At 39.7% G+C, this 20178-nt stretch overlaps 1 protein-coding gene across 8 annotated transcripts in view; it reads right to left on the bottom strand.

Moving 5' to 3' along the window:
- The window catches only part of DPF3 (double PHD fingers 3), a 412206-nt gene that overhangs the window by 180720 nt on the left and 211308 nt on the right, over positions 1-20178 (bottom strand). The gene's annotated exons all lie outside the window — the stretch shown is intronic.

The following is a 20178-nucleotide window of genomic DNA, read 5'->3' as shown; positions in this document are numbered from 1 at the left end:
CCATGCCCCCTCCCTTTATTTGAAAGACAAGGAAACAGAGCACGTAGCAAAGAAAAATGACTTGCCCAAAGTCTCACACTGGTAATAAATAGCAAAGTCAGGTTTTGAACCTTGGCTGATTTCTTTTACTGCACCACATTGCTTCCTTTCTGTGCTATTCAGGGATTCTGACCTAGGGTACACATATGTCCCTCAAGAAATACAAGAAGTTTGTCAAATAACATAGTAATTTTATAAATAACCATATTTGAAATTAGGTAATTTATTTCTTATGTGCATATGCATAGCAAACTCTAGAATTTATTTTCTTTCATTTTGAATAGAGGGTACACAAAGGTTTCGCTAGATCCATTAGAGACAGGGACATATAGAAGGTTAGAACTACCTGCCTTAGACTTTTTCCAGACTCTTCACGTTTCTGTTTCAAGATCCCAAATGAAACATGATAGTCTAAAGTCAGATTAATGACCAGAAGAAAGGGAAGTTGAGGTCATAGTTGATGTTGACCATATTTTTATTTATACTTGCCAGCATGACATTATTTTGGTGATGGCAATGTCACACTGCAGACAACTTCATGGTTGTTGGCCTACCTACTAGGACCACTGTACCCCAAACCTGATCCTCTCAAATCCTGCTTATCTCAAATCAACTCAGCAGACTAGTAACTAAATACTGAGGTTACATGGGGCCTAGATTTGAGAAAAAGGAGGTGTAAAAGGATGAAAACATAAATGAACTCACATCATTCTAGCTGATCAAAGCAAAAAATAAATATCAATAAGCATGATTACGACAATATCTAATGAGATTCATACAGCACTTTTAACATATATAAAATGCTTTACGTATGTTATCTCATTTGAGGAAATAGTATCCTAGGTCCTATTATCCCCATTTCACAGAGGAGGAATGAGAGGCTTGAAGAGGTTAAGTGATTTGCCCAGGGTCAAATAACTAGGGCCAAAGGTGGAATTTGAACTTAAACTTTCAAAGATTCCAAGTCCAACAATTTATCCATTATGCCAACCTTGTTATTATTCAATCATTTCAGTGGTACCCCCTCTTCATAACCCTTTTTGGGGTTTTCTTGGCAAAGATACTAGAGACTTTACCATTTCCTTCTCCAGATTATTTTACGGATGAGGAAAGTGAGGCAAAGAGGGTTAAATGACTTGCCCTGGGTCGCACAGCTGGTGTCTGAGGCTGGATTTGAATTCAAGTCTTCCTAATTCCAGGTCCAGCATTCTATCCTCTAGCAGAGTGCCATCTAGCTGCCTTACTATGCCAACCTATGTACTAAATAAAAATAGGCAAAATAGTAAACTAAAATAGATATGACAGTTTTTAAATATTCTGATTTAAAAATTTACGGTGTTATTTCACTTGTTAATATAATTTTTCCTAGTAGTATTCATCTAATATCAAATTAAATGTGACTATTTGTATCACCCGGTTATCACCTTGGAAGACATTATCCAAGGGCATCATTCTAGCTGACCTGCAAAATCCATGGGTTTCCAACATTGCTGATAAACAGGACTTGAGGTCAGAATAAAAAGGCAACTGATCCCCCTCTAATTTCTGCCCATGGGGCAGGAAGAGGGAAGGCACTAGAATTAAGAGGGGTTGGGGAAGGCTTCTTACAAAATATGGAATTTTAGTTAGGACTTAAAGGAAGCCAGGGAGGTCAGTAGAGGGAGAGCTCCTGACAAAAGTAAATACCAGGGTTAAGGGAAAATGGCCTCAGAGCTAAAAAGGGAAAAATAGGTCTGAGATCTTACAGGATGTAAGTCCTGGTTAAAGACTCATAAGGTGAAGCTGAGCTCTAAGTCTTTTTATGTGTCTCTTTTTTTATGTCTTCATGTGAATGAAAAGATTAAGTAATGCTTTAAGCCTACACATTTTCAAATTAACACAAATCTGCTGCACCAGGTGGCATGGTGAGGTAGACAGAGCACTGGACTGGGAGGCAGAAATCCCGGATTCTAATCTGACTCATTACCTTCTCTGAGCTCAGTTGCCTCATTTGTCAAATTGTGGGAATTAAAAGTCAAGGTTTATGCATTTTTACATACATATATAATGTTTTATAATATATTATATATAGCATTGTAATATATCTAAATGTATTTTAAATAGAATGTTTCACATAAAAAGTTTTACATGTGTGTGTACACATACATATATATACATATATGTGTGTGTATATGTGCATATATATATATACAACACAACAAACTTACAGATTACAAAATTGTTGGATGTCGAGACCAAGTAAGCATATATTGAAGTATTTAATCTAAACGAAAGTGACTAACACAGATTCCTGAGTTAACTAGCTTCTACTCCAATATAACTAGCGTCTCAACCTACCCCAGAAGCACATGCGGCGACCCATGTGCTTAGGGAATAAACCATCAATCAATAAGTATTTACTAAGCATCTTCTGTGGCAGGTACTGTGCTAGGCACTAAGGATACAAGTTCAAAGAATTAAGCAATCTCTACTCATAAAGAGTTTAATGGGGAAGACAAGTAGTTATAAATGTGTGTGTCTGTGTCTGTATGTATGTGTACACAGGATAAATATAAAGTGAAAGGGAAGGAAGTAAACAAACACTTATTAAGCACTTGTGATGTGACAAGCCACGTGCAAAGCATTTCACACATTATTTCATTTGATTCTTACAACAGCCTTGGGAGGTAGATGCTTTTTATTATCCTGATTGTACAACTGAGGAAACTGAGGCAAACTTGGGTTAAGTGACTTGCCCAGGGTCACACAGTTAGTACATGTTAGAGGCTAAATTTTAACTCAGATCTTCCTAACTCCGGGTCCAGTACTCTATACAAAAAAAAATAGTTCAGTATTTTAGGAGGGAAACAGCTAGTAAAAGGTTTCACATACAAGATGGTGTTTTGAGCTGCATCTTAAAGGATGAGAGACATTCTTTGAAGAGGCAGTAAGGAAGAATGAATTCCAGGCAAAGGGATCAGCCAATACCAAAGGCACAAAGAAAGCAGACAGAGTATCCTGTATGAGAAAGAAAGAAGCTAGTTTGGCCAGATCACAAAGTGTAGGAGGGAGTGATGTCTAATGAGGCTGGAGAGATAGGCTGGGGCCAGATTTTATAGGGCTTTAAAAGCTAAGCAGAGGAGTTTTTAGTTTGTCCTAGAGGCAATAGGAAGCTGCTAGAGTTGGCTGAGCCATGTGGTCCTATCTGTGCTTAGGGAAAATTAGTTTGGCAGCAAGGTATAAGATGAACTGAAGTAGAGAGAGACCTGAGTAGAGAGATCAGTTAGGAGGCTGTTATAATAATCCAGGAAACTGGTGATGAGGGCCTGAATGCACATGGAGTGGGATGGGGGATGTCAGATGAATGAGATATTGTAAAGACGGAAACACAAGATTTGGTGACTATCAAATGCATGGGGTAAAGGAGAACATGGAATCAAGGTAATGTTTTTTGTTTTTGTTGAGTTGTTTCAGTTGTGTCCAACCATTCACGACCTCATTTGGGGTTTTCTTGGCAACTATACTGAAGTGGTTTCATCATTTCCTTCTCCAGTTCATTTTACAGATGAAAGAACTGAGGCAAATACTGAGGTTACAAAACTGGAAATGTGGTGGAGCCTTTGAAAGAAATAGACAGGTTTTGAAAAGAGGAGGGTTTGTTGGGAAAGGTAAAGAGTTTGGACAAGTTAAGTTTAAGCTCTTTGGGACATCCAGTTTAAATATCTAGTAGGCAACTGGAGATCTAAGATTGAAGGTCAGGTGGAAAACTGAAAATAAATATATAAATCTGGGAATCATGACCAGGGAGAAAAGAGTATTAAAACCATGGGAGTGTACGAGGTAAACCTCTCCTAATCTCATTTGTCAAACTATTCTTGGCTCCTTTTCTTTTCAAAAGAATTTGTGGCCCTTTGGTTCCTGCTCATTTTCAGAGCTGAACCAAGGGTATGAGCCCTACTTCTAGGCCATCACCAGTCATCTTGACTATCTTACCACTGGACTTTGATGACTCTGAAGGAGAGAGTAAACCTGAAACTCTGCTCAGCTCTGCCCTGCTTAAACTCAAGTCAAGACCAAGTCACATCATCCTCACCCTCATGATGTGATTGGTTCTCTTCGAGAATGAAGAACAAACAACACCTCCAAGGTTCAAAATAATGAGTCCTCTATCTTGCCTATCCATCCCGCACCCCTGTGGCATGTGTTCACTCCTAAGTCAGTGCTTACCCAAAGTTCTTTATGAAGGTGTAATAACACCAAATGATACCTCCACACCATGGTCATCAGCTGATGAGGAAAGAGGACTGGATGACAAGGTCCCTTCCAGTTTTGACATATCTGTGATTCTGTGACATTTGGAGACATTCTTGGAAGCTTAGATCCTTTTTTTTAAGTTGTTCCTAAAAGCATCCATAGTGAACATAACACGTGCACAAACACATTATTTTAAGATTACCCTACTAATACATATACATTTAAAAGAGTACATATGATAAATAAACATACATGAGAGGCAGTGTGTCATAATAGATCCAGAAGTGAACTGAGGGTCAGAAAGACCTGGATTCAAATCTCTCCTCTGATGAATACAGGCTACATGAGGCCAAGTGAATCATTCAGCTTTTCAGTACTTCAAGTAATTAAGACCATAAGTTATAAAGAAGGTGCCAACCTGTGCTGGTAGAGGGAATTTCCTTACCTGGGAGTATCCTTTCCCTAAAGAAAATATGTCTAGTCTTTATGTATATTACATGTGGGCAGCTAGGTGGTGCAGTGGATAAAGCACCAGTGCAAGAGTCAGGAGGACCTGAGTTCAAAAAATCTCACCTCAGACACTTGACACTCACTAGCTGTGTGACCTTGGGCAAGTCACTTAATATCAATTGCCTCATCATGGGTCATCATCCTGATGAATATCTGGTCACTGGATTCAGATGGCTCTGGAGGAGAAGTGAGGCTGGTGACCTGCACAGCCCTCCCTCACTCAAAACAAAGTGAGGTGCAAGTCATGTCATTATTTCTCTGATGGCATGGTCTTCTTCAACAATGAAGGACGAACATACATATTACATGTATGTATGTATAGATAGATTTGTTGTTGTTCTGTCACGTTCAATATTTTGTGACCCCATTTCGGGTTTTCTTGGCAAAGATCCTGGAGAAGTTTGCCATTTCCTTCTCCATCTCATTTTACAGATGAGGAAACTGAGGCAAACAGCATGAAGTGAGTTGCCTATGGTCACAAAGCTAGTAAGGGTCTGAGACCATATTTCAACTCAGGAACATGAGTCTTCTGATTCTATATCTGGCGCTCAATCCACTATGCCACTTAGCTTCTGAAGGAAGGAAGGAAGGAAGGAAAAGAAAGAAGGGAAGGAAGGAGGGAGGGAGAAAGGAAAGAAGGTAGGTAGGTAGAAAGGAAGGAAGGAAGGAAGGAAGGAAGGAAGGAAGGAAGGAAGGTAGGAAGGAAGGAAGGAAGGAAGGAAAAGAAAGAAGGGAAGGAAGGAGGGAGGGAGAAAGGAAAAAAGGTAGGTAGGTAGAAAGAAAAGGAAAGAAGGAAGGAAAGATGTAGTGTTGTTTATATAGATATATAGACAAATACAAATATGTGCACAAGTAAATATGTATACATATGACATGCATATATACATGTTTATGTTCTATTGCATACATATACAGATATACGCATAGCTTACATAACTATATACCAGCATTTATTTATTAATATATGAATTATTTCCCCTTCCAGAGCAAAAGCAGTAGCCACTGTCACCCAAGCCAGGCACCTCACTGGACCTTGGTACGCAGCCCTTCTTCCATTTCTAATTGGAAACAGATATTTGTCGGGAGCCTTCCAGCATGATCTATCGTACCACAGAGCTATTATGTAAAACAAAGCAATCAGTTTCCAAGTTTAAAAAATTATAAACTATCTTATACACAAGTCAAACCACACAAAGGCGTGTCTCTTTCAAACAAATTTTAAAAATCCCCATCTATGGGGCAGCTGGGTGGTGCAGTGAACAGAGTGCTGGCTCTGGAGTCAGGCGGAGCTGAGTTCAAATCCAACCTCAGACCCCTAACACTAACTAGCTATGTGACCTTAGAAGTCATTTAACCACAATTGGCCTTCCCTCCTCCAAAAAAAAAATACCCATCCCCATCCATTAAATGCAGCAGTTTCTGGTCAAGAGTCTGCATATGTATGTATATGCATATATACATATGCACACATGCATGTATACTCATATGCATATAGGAGACTGGTGCTTAGCGATGTGTGTGTGTTTGCGATACATGTTTGCACACACATGCATATATAGGAGACTGGTGATTATGATGTATGCATATAGGAGAATGGCAATTAGTAATATATGTGTGTGTGCATGTATGTGTATTTACATACATACATATATAAATAAGCCAATATGCCTATGTATAGGAGATTAGTGACCAGTGATATATATGATATATATATGATGCTATATGGCCCACTGGCCGTACAGTGCAGCCTGTAACCACAGGCATTGCATAAACAACCCAAGCATGCCACCTAATTCACAGAAAAAAGAGCTACCATTGGGTGACTGGAAGCACTAAGCTCATTAACAGGATGTGGCAAGATCAGTCTCAAAGTGCAACATGGGAGCTCCTTGAGTAATTAAATCCCACGTCACTTAAAAATGCAAACACCACAGATGTCACGCATGTGTAGAGCCCTAGCTCTTCTGCTTCTGTTCTCCTTTTCCACAGCTCAGGGTGCAGGCCTGGGAAACCCAAAAGTCATATAAGGATTATAATAAAATATGCCATATAAGAAACAGATTAAGACAGCTCTTCTTTGGGGAAATATACAGAGAGAAGAGCTGTCTGTTAGCTGTCGAGTTTCCAAGAGATACCATCTTTCGGGATCCTATGTTCTGCCAACAGACAGACTGCCCCAAGGGAAATTGCGGTGAAACACCCAGACAAGGCACATCCATCCGTCCATCCATCATGTGCTCTCTCTGTGACTCAGGGGCACAGAGATAGAGTTACAGTGTAAAGAAGGAGGGGGTAGAGAGGGAAGGCTTTAAACAATAGAAGAAAATTGTATTGCTTAAATGATGGTGTGCATTTATGTGTGCATACATGTATATATGCACATTATAAGGGGGAGGGGGAAGAGATCCCTCCCCTTCTCTAGCTCCCTTAGCTTTTCTTGAACACACACCAAAGGCAATATGTCCCTTCCTGGTTGTAATTCTGAGGTGCTCCTTCAGAATATTTCTTGGATTTGCACATCACCTTTCACTATGGAGCAAAAGGAACTTAGAGGTCATTATCTCATTCTCCCATATCAGATTCCCTATGAGAAAAAAAAGGGAGCTGGTTTTGTTACCTCTCACTTCACAGAAGGGGAAAGTGGGGCCCAGAAAGGTTATGTCATAAGACAATGGCTGAGCCAGGAATAGAACTGGTCAGTTGATTGCTCACCCAGGCTCCATCTTCTCAGCTGCACTTGCCTTTCTTTTGTTATCCTTAAAGCTGAATAGTGATGGAACACACGGTGAGGGTACTTTTTCTCTAAGGCAATACAACTCACATTTCTGAATGTGATCCCCCCCCAAAAAATCCCCACATTCTTACTTATTTTGCCATTCTACATGAGGGGAGGTGCTTTCCCAGTACTTCTCATTGCTTTCCTTTGTAACAAGATACTGGCTATGCATCCATTCTCTCCCCCATCCTTTCTCTAACTCTGAAATGGATGTTCAGGGATATGCTTCATCACCTAAAGGTCTGTTATACAAATATGCCCCTGGAGGTTAATATGAGACCACTCAGTTCATTTTGCCAATGGCCTGAGCCACAAGAAAACACCCACAGTATATAACCACTGGACTAATTATTGGGCTAATAAAATGCAGCCTTTTGTAATGGAGGCACTAACCAATGAGGGCCCAGTTCTTGAAAGATTAGCAAACACTAAAATGGTGGGGGTAAGACGAGGCTGGAAGGCAGTATTACAGAAGACAGAAAAGATGGATACATAAAATAGCTCATGGAACAAGTCCCTCCCTCCTTCTGAATTAAATTAACCCTCCTAAGAAGAAAGCACTTGTCTCCTAAAAGCTTCTAAACTTATCCCAATGGACTTGATGGGGCATAGTCTCCCCTGGACTGAAAGAGCTAGAACATACCAAAGTAGAACAGTGAGAAGTTTCAGCCACGGGAAGGGAGAGGATAATGAAAAGATACAGCTTGGCAGGGTATAGAGTACCCTAGCTCAGCTAATCAATACATGCAGTACTCTTCATGACTCAGATCCATCTACCTAAGGCAACACAAGCATAAGCTTTGAAAAAGATCATGGAAGAATCACAGGGGTCGAAGTGCTAGTTCTGCGACGTGCCCATAGGTCACTGGTGAGAGATATCCATGCCCAGGTTGGACCAGGACTAAGTTCTGTCATATCTGCAGTACCTCAGAAGCAGAATAGGAACAGGGAAAACTGATGCCAAAGAACAGGGTGACATCAAATGGGGAATGGCTGAAAAAAGCTGTGGTATATAAATGTAATGATGTATGAAAGGATGAATATAAGGAATTCTGAGAAACATGGAAAGATCTGTATGAACCAATGCAGAGCAAAATAAACCACCAAAGGACAATATACACAACACCCAGAACAAAGCAGATTAAAAGATCACTAAAAGGAAGCCCAATTCTGAGAAAATGAAAAGCTAGTAATGGTCCCAGAGAACAGAAAATGAAACATAACTAGCTCCTCTCAGTAGAGAGATGTAAGGAGAACGCTGTCCATATTGTCAGATATGGTCACGGGTGTCGGATGTTTTAACTGCTTTTCTTTGTTACGAGAAAGGGTTCAATTTAGAGGAAAAGATGCAGAGACATTTCCAGAAATGACTGCCATATAAAAACAAACCCAAAAGATCAATAAAAATTGTTTTTAAAAATAAAAGGTAAGAGAGCTGTTCTGAGTCTCAAAGAGAATGTACAGAGATAGGTGTGTCAAGAGAAAAGATGAAAACAAATTAACATAGCATAGGTGCTCAGAAAGAGGGGAATTGGAGGAAGAAGGAAATGAAAAGCAAGAAATGGAAGAAAAAAAGATGACAAATTAAAGAGGGGAATAATATGTGAGTGGATGAAACTTCAAAGTCCATCCAGATGCTGAAAGGAAGTTAGAGCAAGAAACTAGGTCCTGCCTCCTACAAACCAAAGAGAACTGAGTCCTCTGAACATAGATAATGCTAGACATGCTACTATTAAAAACTAGTTCCAGTTGAGGGGTGTGTAGTGGTCTTGCCTCCGATGTGGAAATACTGTTCTTCCACATCCGAAATATTCCTTAGACAAAAAGGCTTCCTTTTTCCTTGCCAGTGTCCCTTGACTTCCTAGTGGGTTCAGAAGTTGTTTCCCAGTCTGGCTTGGTGTCTGCCACACACTTGCTAAGTTCCAGGCACTCTGCTAAGTGCTGAGGATACAAAAAGAGGTAAAGACATGGTCCATGCCCTCAAAGAGCTCACTTTCTAATGGAGAAGACAGCAAGCAAGTCGCTAAATACATATAAGATATATGTACTCTAGGTTGAAGGCAATCTCAGAGGAAAGACATTAGCAGTGTGGGGAGTAGGCCTCCTGATCTGAACTGAAACTTAAGAAGAAGCCAGGAGGCAGGGGAGAAGGAGAGCCAGCCTTCCAGGTATGGAGGACACAGTGAGTCAGGAAAAAGAAAATCCTATGATCTGAAACCACTGCCCCCTACATCATGGGGCAGAGTAAGAGATAAATGCAATGTTGTATTACCTATAGTATAAATATAATAATATTATATTATGTAATACAAATAATAATATATACTCTACATGTCATACATAATAGTTACACTATATGATGTTCCCATAGAAATGTATAGTTTACAAAGTATTTTCACATACATGACACATGACCTCACTTGATCCTTACATGTCACTAAGAAATGGGTTTTACAGAAGAAATGGGTTCAAAGTGGGATTAAATGAATTGCCCAAGTTTATATCTCAAGTAAGTGCTAGAACAGTATTAAAAAACTTGGATGTCCTCATCCTAGAGCATTTCTACACCAACACACTGACAGTCTACTTTTGATGAGGGCAGCCCAAGATCACCTCACCAAAAGGCAGATAGAGCAGGTAGACTCAAATCTAATCCAATCTGATCCAGTAAATATTTATCAAGCACCTACCACATGCCAGGCATTGTGCTAATCACTGGAGATACAATTAATAAAAAGACAGCCCCTGCCCCCAAGGGGCTTACAATCTAAAGAGGGAAACAACACATAAAAGGAAGCAGGAAAGGGGGAGGGGAATGCGGGAGGGGTGCCCAGTGTAGGGAGAGGGGAAGGGATGGGAAATCTTGTGGCATGGAACTAAAACCAGTTAGGGTAACAGCTGCAGGGTGGGGAGATCTGAGAGTTTAGTTTCTGCGCTCTAGAAAGGGAAGGCATTGAGAAGGGGTTGGTTCTCCACCCTCCAATCAGAGGGAAGAGGAGGCTGAGGGAGGGGTGTCTATCAAGCACTGTGGTGAATTTATCCTGGAAGGTTGAAACCAGGCACAGTCTCATATGTAGAGTGAAACAAAAGAGAATATTGGTCTGGGGGACTTGAGCAAAAAGACAGGAAATATTAAGTCAGAATTCTGGATCAGCTACCAAAGAAAAGGTTCCCCTTTCTCTGGTCTAGTTTCTCCACCTTTAAAATGGGAATGGGAATATGACCTCCCTCCACTCCCATGAATATGTGGCTTTACTATTAAATCATACTTACCAAGCTTGAAGCTGTTACAGAGGTAGCTTTCTTTTAAAAATAGATGTAAAAACACAGTCAACACACAGAATACTCAGTACAACCCAGCCTTTAGCGGGCCTTCTTACTATCCTTAGTTCTTCCCCATGCCCTTTGCTGAAACCAAGGAGGACCTGGGAAACTACATGAGACAGTAAGGTGGCCAAATGGATAGTGTGCTTACCTTGAAGGCAAGAACTGAATTCAAATCTGGCTAAGACACTTCTTAGCTGTGTGATTCTGGGCAAGCTACTAAACCTCTGTTTGCCTCAGTTTCCTCAACTGTAAAATGGGGATGATAATAGCACCTATTTCCCAGGGTTGTTGTGAGGACAAAATGAGATAATTTGCAAAGCACTTTGTAAACTTTTAAGTGCTATATAAATGGCAGCTATTATTATAAACGTCCTTTCCATACCTGCTCCTCTCATCTCTTTTACTAAAGCTAGGGCAACAATGGAAGGTTCATCCCTGAGCAAATAATGGTAGGCAGAAGAGGGGAGATGGAATCGTCTGCATGTGTCTCCCCCTGCTCCCCGAATGATGAGACTAACTCAAGCTGGAGAAGCTGCTGTGCCAAGATTGATGGCTGCAGACTCTGACACTGCAGTAAAGAGATAAATGACTGGTCATTTCCCCTGGATGCACTTGGAGGCATCCATCCTCCCAGCCGTACCAAGCTCAGGCAAGTCCCACTCCAAGAGGCAGATAAACACTGACAGATGAGGGGTGGGGATGATGAGGGGCTGGGGGGAGGGAGTGCCTGAGTGTCCTTCTCCCACAGAAGGACGTAACTGGATTTCTCTGCAGGCTGGGTGAAGGTCATGTTGTCCATTTGCCAACACCTGGCTGTAGGATTTGCTACTTCTCTTCTTTGCCTTCCTCCAGCTCCCCCTCCCCCAGCTTTAGTCATCATCCACAGTAAAACACAGGGAAACGGGGGGGGGGGGGGGGGGGGGACGGGGGGGGGGAGTGAGGGCAAAGTGGTTTGACAAGCTCATCAATCTCAGGATACATACTTGGTACAACAGGGTTCTTTAAGTTGCTCCTCAGCTAGGAGGGTGTTGGAGGGGTGAGGAGGATGCTTTGAGATTGAAAGAAATCACTACTAATATCAGAGAGCAAGTGGTGGGGAAAGCCACAATGGGTTGGAGACTATTAGAATGTAGGGCATGTACCAGAGTAGTAGGAAACTAATTAAGATGCAGGATTTTCAAAAACTGGTGAACTTGGATGAAGCCTTTTCCCATCTGCGTGTTTGGATCTGACTAGGAACTGGAGCAGTTGGTGGGGCAAGAAAGTCAGTTCACTCTTCCCTTTACTTACATACTTTACTTACAAGAATATGCAGTATCCATACGTTATCTCATCTATCTTTGCATGGTCCCCAATGCATGGGACTTTGCTTGAATATTATACATGATAAATAAGTGTTCACTGAATGAATACACATCTTCAACATGGCAGTATCCTGAGACAGCAGCTCCCGAGGACCTCAGAAGTCATGTAGAGACATCTAGATGTTACAAGGGATAAAGTGCCAAACTTGGACTAAGGAAGACAAATGCAGCCTTAGACTTACTAGCTATGTGATCTCTCAAACTCTTTCACCTTTAGTCTCAAGGATGTATAAAATAGGGTGTGGGGGTGGATTCAATGATACCTAAGATTCCTTTCAGCTCTAAGTATATGATCTTATGGTCCGCTAACTTATACTTAAAGCAGAACTGTGCTGTACAATATCCCCAAATGGTCAACCAGCCTTTGTCTAAAGCCTTCCAATGATGGGGAACTTGTTATATCCTGAGGCAACACATTCTGGTTTTTTAGATAGCCCTAATTGTTAGGAAAGTGTTTTTTATGTTGAATCAAAATCAGCATCCATGTTGCTTCTACCTATTGTTACAAAATTTGCCAACTGAACCAAAAGGAACAAGCTTGATCCTTCTATACCAGACCTTCAAATATTCAAAGACAACTATCATGTTTCCCCTTGGTCTTCCTTTCTCCAGACCAAAGCCTCCCAGTTCCTTCAACCAATCATTACATAGATTATTTAAATTAGAGAAGGGAACCATAGACTTGAAGAGAAACCAAAGAGGATATTGGAAAATAGACAACTTGATCTTCCTTCTAGCCAAAAGAGAAGTATGGCTATGTCCTTCTGAGGGAGAAGGATAGTCAGAGAGCTCCCAATGACATAGTTTCCACTTTTGCTATCCTAGTTACCTTCCTCTAGATGTGTTTCAATTTTTTGACACACTGAAACTCCAAAGAATCCATGATTTTCCTGATGTGGGTTAAGGAAATCAAAAGATGCAGATTACAACTCACCCAGGTCTGCTTAGCCTACATGACTCTCATCTATGTCCTTTCACACATTCACCGAAGAAGGAACACTTACCCTGATGGAGGCTTCCTAACATTCTCTCAGTATTGTGGGAATAACAGTGGAGCACACAGGTTGCCCATCAATTGTCCCTCACTACCTGTGATGAACTCATCTTTTTTTCACAGGCACATTTTTCTCTGATGACATCCCTCACACCACTTCTCCTGTGTAATTTTTCATTTGTAATGTATCACAGTCATCTTACGCCCACCAAATGCCTCCCTGTTGTTCTTCAGAGGTGGTAGCATTCCATGACTCACAGCTATATAGCATCATCGAAAAAAAACTGGCTTTATAAAAATGGGTCTTTGTTTCAGGGAGAAACGTAGAATCATTAAAAGCTACACATAATTTCCCCAAGGCAATCTAGCTCGCTCTCTGCCTCTTATTTCTTCCAGGTCCAGTTCATTATCCATTTGCACTATCTGTCCTAGATATACGTACTGATGGATGAGCTCTATAGATTGTCCATCTAATTCTATGTCACTGTCTGGACAAGAAGCATTCTTCATCTAGGGTTTTTCCCGTGCAAACAATTAGGTCAAACTCTTTTGAATGATTTTAGGAGGCTCTGCAGTGTTCCAGGGAATGATGCAATCAGCATAATCTCATTTACAAACAAGAGCATGGGGAAGACCTCACCACCTCTATGGAATGGCTCTATCACTTGGACTTTCTGCCAGACCTCCACCAAAACAGAAGCAATCATGTCTGAAGAGCATCCTTCTCCTTTTTTAATGCCTTGAGTGTTATTAAAAATCTGAGACTCCACAAAGCTATTTCTATTGTTATATCTTTCGAGGCATCTTATATGATTTTGACATAATGCTTAGGAGACACCTTGTTGGTAGAGTCTTTGAAACAACATTTTGCTCATCTGAATATTTTTTTACTGTCAACAAACAATAAATATATTAGGATCTTATATTCACTACATGTTTCAACTAGTTTTGTTATAAAGATATGATCTACTGTGGAATATAGTTTGCAAAGTCTGCTTATTCCTTTCTAATGCTTTCATCACATATGCCCTCAACAGATATGGATTATTCTTATTTTAAAAGTATATAGATGAAAAATAGGCAAATGGGCTGATAATTATCTCTTGCATCCCTTTTTGGTAATAATAAGTTCTAAGATATTTTTCCACACTCTTATAGCCTCCCCTCTTTCATGTTCCTTCCTAAAATATGGTACCCAAAGCCACCTAGAAGCCAGTCTCTCACCTATAAGTTCCTTCTATTATGATTGGTCTACTTAAATTAAATTCTACTTGGTTTTATCTTCTTAGCTAACTTGGTCTTTGATATTGAAATCACTTCTATCTATTCCCTTCTAGGTACTGGGTTCCAAAGCCTGGGACACAACAAAAACTCCCATCCAGCAAAGGGCCAAGCCCATACACTTTTAAAAGAGTACTTTTCTTGGTTTCACTATGAACTTTCTGGGTTTCCCCTAAGAAATCGACTTACTAATTTTGTACATTAATTTTCCAGACTATTAAAAGGATATACTATTGGTCCTGAACAACACAGAACAAGTACTTTGAAGTCGAGAGGTGCCCACCTGATTGCAATGAACTATCTCTGAATTTAGTCCTGAAGCTACAAGAAAAATTGTCTCAAGATTTTTTGTTTCTATTTTGTAATTAAATTAGAGGCCTTTTTTTCCCGCCAGGAATCAGCTTGTTTCCATCACTGTATATGTATTTCTTCAGGATCTTTTGAGGAATGTTTACTATCCACTCTTCTTTTCCCATATCTTAAAGAAAGAAGACAGAGATACATTATTGAAAAACAGCCCAGGAGAGTCCCAGATCTGGAACCATGCCCTCTTCCAAATCCTATACATAATATAAATTGTGACCTTTATTCATTTCACAAGCATTTATTAAATACCTGCTATGGTCCAGGCAGGTGCTGGAGAAATAAAGACATAAATGAAATTGTCCCTACCCTCCAAGAACTTACATTCTTGAGGAGAAGGGGAAATGATAAAATATACAGAAATGAGTAAATATTATGAATATATGTGCATGTATATATGCATACATATATGTATATATGTGAATGTTTACACATGCATAGTCTTGAGGCTTGATCAGAGCCTTAAAAGAAGCTAAGTGTGGAAAATGGAATGTTCTGTGTAAAAAGCAGAAAGGAAGCCAATTTGGGCTAGAATTTAGAATGTAAGAAAGGAGTAATATTCAATAAAACCAGAAAGGTAGGCCTGAGTCAGATTGTGAAGGGCTTTCTATGACAAACACAGAAGTTCATGTTCTATCCTAGAAACCATAGGGAGGCACTGCAGTTTCTCAAGCAGAGAAGCAACCTCATCAGCTATGCTTTAGGCATATCAATTTGGCTGCTCTGGATGGATTACAAAGGGGGAAATTTTGAGGTACAGAGACCAAATAAAAGGCCATCACAACAGTCGAGCAGTAAAAGATGAAGGTATAAACCAAGGCAGTTGTCACAGAAGTGGAAAGAAGGGGACAGTTGTAGAAGATGTTACTGGTGTTAGACCAACAAGACTAGGCAACTTGATTGCACACAGGAAAGGGGAATAAGGGTGAAAAAGCTTGAAGAGTAAAGGATAGCTCTGAGGTTGAGAATGTGGCTGGTTAGAAGGATGGTGGTACCCTTGAGAGAAATAAGGGAATCAGGAAGAGTTTGGGTCTGTAGGGAAAAACCTGCATTATAAAATACTATTTAATTTTATTTGTCCAACAATAAAATATAGTGAATATTGAGCTGAGTCATTGCCAAGTGTAATAATGCAAACTAAAAGGACTGGTTACTCACCTGAAGTTAGCATACTATAGAGAACACTGGGAATATTTCTAAGGTATAAACGCTCACAACAAAAATTTAACAATTGGCTTTTGCAGGTTCAAGTTGGCTCTAGCATACCAGTACATCTCAAATCCTTTCCAACACTTCCCTCGTCAAATATATAATGGCAGATATATAAAATACATAGCAGATATATAGCAGATAATGTATTTTAGCAGAAAGAGCACTAGATTTGGAATCACATGAACTGGCTTTGAAACTGTTCTCTCTATCAGTTTCCTCTTCTTTTAAAATGATGGGGATTGATTGCATGACCTCTAAGAATCCCACCACCACCCCCAACTCTGTGATCCTATGGCATTTCCAAAATGACTTCCATCTTTAGCTAAGGGGAAAGAATGGTTATTGTAATTCTGGAAATAAGACAGTTAAGGAAGGAGAAAGCCTCAACTGGGGTTAAACTGACCCCAGAGGTTTAAAAAGTTTCCCAGAGCCAATCATTGCTATTGCTCCCAGTGGCCATAAATACAACCACTCACCTGACTGGTGGAGGAGGTATTGTATGAAGTACCAAAACTATGGTATCCAGAAACAACATGGAAAGAACTTCCAGAAGTAGAAGGGATCTCAAGAGGTCACCTAGTCTGATATGAAAAAAGAATCCTCTCTACAACATGCTAGACAAGTAGGAATTCCATCTTTGCTTAGAAACCTCCACAGAGGGAAACTCTCTACTCATTCTATTTTTGCTTGTGTGGGAGAAGCCTGTAGAAGGGGTGGGAAAGGGACTTGACACAGATAAAAAGGAAGAGGAAATTATGAAGGAGAGTTGAAGGAGTTTGGACTAGTGAAAAGGGTCAGAGACTGAATGTGGGGAGGAAAATTTTGGGAGAAATGATGAAAATTTAAAGGAAAATAATTTATATTCTTTTTACAGTTTTTGTGAAAGAAGGTTGAAAAAGGAATAGAAATAAAGACCCCAAAGGAGAATTCAGGAGTAAGTCCCTTAAAAGACGACTCATGGAGAAGGATTCATGAAGAAAGAAAAGGTGATGGTAATTGGCAAAGCAGGGTAAGAAAAACAATTCGTAAGTTAAAGAAACTGGAAAACTGGAAAATTGGTAAGTAAATATATCAGTAAAATAAATAAATAAAAGTAAGGGCTTAGTTCAAAAAAAGAAAGGAAATACAGTACAATTCTCAAGTTGCTGCTAAAACAACATAATGAAGTTGGACATCGCTGTTTAGTTAGAGGTGCTAGAAGTGTTTAAAAGTTTTTAACAGATTCTTAGAAGGTGAAATATAAACACTCAAAAGGAGTTTAAAACGACATTGAGAATCTCTTCTATATAGAAAGCAGGGTAGAATTTTGCAGTGACAGAGATTAACTATAAAATATGTGCATTTCTGTCACAAGTCAATATATCAATAAGCATTTAGTAAGTACCTATTATATTTCAGGCACTGTGTTGTGTTGAGGAGACAAAGGAAACCTCAAAAAAAACCATACAAACAAGATATAGACACAAGAATTTGGAGTGACTGCTTATCTAATGTAGTCTAGGTTGTTGTTTCTCCGAGAAGAGAAGGTGAAAAGACTTCACAGTCCAGGTTATGAGGGACAAGGAAATCTTCCTGAAAGGAACAGAAGTGGAGCTTGAAATGGGAGATGGGATAGGGAAATCTGAAGAGAACCTTCAAGTGGAAAACCTTGATTTGTCAGTAGCCTGGATAGCAGAAGAATGTTGCATGAAAGAGGAGAAGAGGAAGGAAAATTACAACTGTACACTTCAAGCAATTGCTGCAAGTCCACTAAGTAATGAAGAAGTAAAACCACAGAAGCCCTGCTGGTGAGAGATGCTCCAGTAATGGCCAGGAGGAGAATAGTGGTGGTGATGGATAACACTGCTCAGAGGCACCAAGGCTGCCATTTTTAAATTGCATAACAACTGAGAACTCTTATCTTCCCAGGGCATCTATCCCACACATCAAATGAACCTACCACCCACTTCTGGTGATTCACAAGAACCCAAATGAAACAACCAGAAGAAACCTAGAAAGTACTGACAAGGTAATAAAGTCTTAGGCAAGAATCTGAGTACCATAAGGGTAGCATTTCTGTAGAGCAGCTAGGTGGCACAGTGGATAAGGTGCAGGTCTAGAGTTAGGAAGACCTGAGTTCAAGACTGGCCTCAGACACTTACTAGATCTGTGACCCTGGGCAAGTTACTTAGCCCCATTTGCCTCAGTTTCCTTATCTGTATGAGCTGGAGAAGGAAATGGCAACAACGCACTCCAATAACTTTGCCAAGAAAATCCCACATGGAGTCACAAAGAGCTGGACATGACTGAAATGATTGAACAACAAAGTATTTTTGCCCTTTGAAGGCATGGGAAGTGAACAGCTGACTGAGAAGGTGGTATCTGAGCATGGTTATTGCATTTCTGGACTACGATTTAAAATATACAGATGACATACTCTTAGCTGGGAACGGTATGCACCTACATAGGAAGGCTAAAAAGAATGCATTTTTTAAATTTGGAATTAGGCTGAAAAAGTGACTAAAATGTCCACATCCATTGGCCCAGAGATCCCACTGTTAGGCATATATCCCAGGGAGGCCCTACATATTCAAGCAACACTTTTTGTGACACAATAAAGTATATGCCTATCGATTACAGAATAGCTAAACAAATTATAGCAAATAAATGCAAAGCAATATTATTATTGTTATTGTTGATATCCAGTCATTCAGGCATCTCTTCATGACACTAGACTGTAATACTGTCCACAGAGGGTTTTTTTGGCAGAGATACTGGAGTGGTTTGCCATTTCCTACTCCAGTGGAATCTTACTGTAATGTATGAAATAATAAATAGATTTACTTTATTATATTTTATTATTAAATTAAACATTATGATATTTCTATTAAATAAATATATAATAAAGAATAAAGATGAGCATGAGAACATACAAACTGATGCACAGTCAGCAGAACCAGGAAAAAATACACATAATGACTACAACATTATAAATGGAAATATCCACAACAACAAAGAAACTGAAAGCTGTGTAATTATAATGATCATCCTCAGCTCTAAAGAAGGGTTGAGAAAATGCATCTGCCTTCCTTCTTTGGAGAGGTGGGGGAATATGGGTGTGGAACAGTACTTTGTTCAGCCACCAAAAATGTGTTGCTTAGGTTTTCTGAACCGTCTTCCCCTTTCTTTTTAATTTGTTGTTACAAGGAGAGACTTTCTGGAAATAAAAAGGAACAAGATATATTTGGGAATGGAAGTAATATAAAAATGAAAGAAATTAATTTTTAAAAAATAATGCATTTGCCAGCTGTAGCCTGGTGGATAGATTTCAGAGTCAAGAAGATCTAGGTTCACATCCTGCCTCATACTAGCTATGTGACTCTGAGCCTAATCTCTCAGTGCTTTAGAGCAGAGGTGGGTGTCAAACACAGGGCAGTAACACTCCTCAGTGGGGCCAGACAGATTAAAATGTAATTGGAAAATATTTAACCAAATAAATGAAAATGCAGTAAAACATATATAATATTACATTTTAAAACTAAGTCAATATGTGGCCCACAGGGATTCTTATGTATAGATTAGAGGTTCCCTTTCTATTTGGGCTTGACATCACTGCTTTAGACAACTCCTGGGGGATATAAATTGCAAAGAAGGTTCAAGGGGTCGAAGAGGGGAGATGCCTTTATCAGTGAAATCACAAATCTTGTCCTTATGCCTATTCATTACATCAACTTTTGGAAGAAAAATAGCAGTTCTAACTCCTAGAGGAAGCTTAAATGAGATAGAACCCAACAAAGGAGTCAGCAGTTAAACCACTGACCACAAATTCCCAAAGTTTAGTCCCTAAAAAAGAGATACTACATATCTTAATGCAAGAAGGCAAATTTGCCCTCAAAGATATCACTGAGACTTAGTGGACTAAAACTCAGATCTGGAATAGAGAGAAAAGATGGGACACAGTCTATTTAAATTAAACATGATAGGCAAAATTGACAATAATGTATATCAAGAAGCTGTACTTGTGAGAGAAAATCCAGAGGGGAGAAATACAGTGGGAAGTATTTGCATGAAGATGAATTAAGAAATCAAAGGTGATTTTT

This window comes from Notamacropus eugenii, chromosome 1 (genome assembly GCF_028372415.1).
Source record: "Notamacropus eugenii isolate mMacEug1 chromosome 1, mMacEug1.pri_v2, whole genome shotgun sequence".
NCBI classification, from domain to species: domain Eukaryota; kingdom Metazoa; phylum Chordata; class Mammalia; order Diprotodontia; family Macropodidae; genus Notamacropus; species Notamacropus eugenii.
The sequence above is the reverse complement of the archived record's forward strand: the minus strand, read 5'-3'. Positions and strand labels throughout refer to the sequence as shown.